We start from the raw sequence: 2,316 nt of genomic DNA, 5'->3' as shown, positions 1-2,316 counted from the left end.
TGTTCCTTTATTAACTGAGTTGAATAAAATCTGTAATGGGGTTGTTTTAGGTCTATGTGAGTCATTTCACTTGTCTTCTGAGAGCTAATTCTTTTTTGCTAAGATCATGTATATTAGGTGAGCTGTGGTCAATTCATACTGACTCTGGAACACTTCCATGCATTACCCCCTATTTTTAAAAATTCAAAAGTGTTTGGCACATCAGCTAAGTTTATTATAAGTGCAACATAAATGGTAGTGTTTGAAAAAAACCTCAGCACACCTGTCCTGTTCACTGCTGCCTCACTCAAACCTTCATGAGTGCCCTCTTTGCCTCCTTATTCCATAAGGTGTAGATGAAAGGGTTTAGCACGGGAGTCACTAGGTTGTAGAAGAGGGTGAGGAACTTTCCCTGGTCCTGGATGAAACTATTTTCCGGCTGCATATACCTGTAGATGTGGCCGTAGAACAAGGTGACCACAACCAGCTGGGAGCTGCAGGTATTGAAGGCCTTGGGTCATGATGTGCCCGTAGGAGCCCAGGATGAGAGTGAAGACAGCAGGACAACAACCATGGCGAAGGCAGTGTCTCCTTGGCGCCAGCGTCCACGCCAGCCATCCTGACTCTTTGCCAGCTGCATCTGGAGAGAGTCATTGTCAGTGGGGACATGATGATGGCATTGACCAGGCCACACCCTCAAGCCAGGGACACCAGTCGTAAGTACAGCTGGGCGTGCACAAGGACTAGCACCTGCAGACAGCAGCATAACCGACATAGGTTATGACAGCCAGCAGGACACACTCCACTCTGCCGACAGGAAGAAGAACAGCTGGACTGGCAGCCGGCTAGCTGACAGTCTTGTCAGGGCCCCACCAGAATCTGTGGGGTACAGCTGGTACTGAAGCAGAGATCCAGGAAGGAAAGATTGGCCAGGAAAGAACATTGGGGTATGAAGTCCAGTGCCTAATATCAACACAAGGATGAAGATTGAATTTCCCAACACCACCACTGAGTACAGAGCGAAATGGACTATGAAGAGCACCAACACCAGTCTGGGCTGTCAGAGACCCACTGAGAGAATACTTAAATTATGGTTTCTAAAAACATTGAATATCATATCTATAGTTTCTAAATCCATTGAATATCAGGATTTTTTTAAAAAAAGGTAAGTCGTCAAGGACTATTTTACTCTTATTAAGGTGGTATAATAATGTGTTTATTTCCTAGTGTCAATGTCACCTTTTTACTCAGGTTCTAGTATATCCACTAAATATCCCAGTTCTTATGCCCATAAAACGCTGTTCAGCCACACCTCTGTAATCCATTTGTTTGAAAGAAATAGAGTCCCTGCCACGTGGGGAAGGGTCTCCTGTTCCATCATGAAATGACAGCTTTGAATATATTTGTCTTCTTTTTACATGAAAATAGTGATGAATGGAGAGAAGAAAGAAGAATATGGTAACAAAGAATAGTTTTTAAAATTAAAATTTTAAAAACTGACCCTGCTATAAGCTAAGAAGAATAAAGAGGGCAGCGTTCAATGGCAGACTCATACTGGAATAAAGGGTACAAGGATAATGACAAAATAACAGAGAACGGGAGACAAGTGTGAAACCAGCAGAGTAGCAGGTGCAGAAGAAAACACATTCCAAACCCTTAGTCATGTGAGTTCTTTGATAAATTAAGCATAAATAACAAGACTAAAATGGTTAAATGGATATTATTAAATATGTATATACACTGGCATAGAACCAAGGGGTGCTTCAATTAATAGTAGTATATATATTTGATGAGTAAACTGTAAAATGTAAATGCTGAGTAGCACATAAATTGTTGTCACTAATATTTTGATTTTCAAATATAAAACCTTACATTTGGTGAGAACTTCTCAACTTCAAGCCCTATATTTATAGTAAATTTATTTTCCAGAGCCAAGTGTAGTACAACAAAACAAAAGAAAACATTTTCTTAATTTTCTATGGTCACTTAGGCTTACCTGGTTTTGACTTTCCCAAAGGATGTGGGGAGAACACATGTTAGTGTTTTTCTGCTGGATGGGATCTCAGGGAAGATTGTGTAGTTAATAGAGGTAGAAAGTAATGACAGGGTGATATGAGACGGGTGCGCCAGAAACTGTATGGAAGTGGCCCTGGCCGGTTGGCTCAGTGGTAGAGCCCCGGGTTCAATTCCCGGCCAGGACACACAGGAGGGGTGCCCATCTGCTTCTTCACCCCTTCCCCTCTCCTTCCTCTCTGTCTCTCTCTTCCCCTCCCGCAGCCAAGGCTCCATTGGAGCAAAGTTGGCCCGGGCGCTGAGGATGGCTCTGTGGCATCTGCC

General features: G+C 42.9%; 1 pseudogene; it reads right to left on the bottom strand.

The window, feature by feature from the left end:
* Positions 1-286: 286 nt before the first annotated feature.
* LOC136382936 (putative olfactory receptor 2W6) lies at positions 287-2,014 on the bottom strand (annotated as a pseudogene).
* Between the last annotated feature and the right edge of the window lie 302 nt (positions 2,015-2,316).

Source organism: Saccopteryx leptura, chromosome 11, assembly GCF_036850995.1.
Source record: "Saccopteryx leptura isolate mSacLep1 chromosome 11, mSacLep1_pri_phased_curated, whole genome shotgun sequence".
Lineage (NCBI taxonomy): Eukaryota > Metazoa > Chordata > Mammalia > Chiroptera > Emballonuridae > Saccopteryx > Saccopteryx leptura.
Note: the sequence above shows the minus strand (reverse complement) of the source record. Positions and strands in the feature narration are given on the sequence as shown.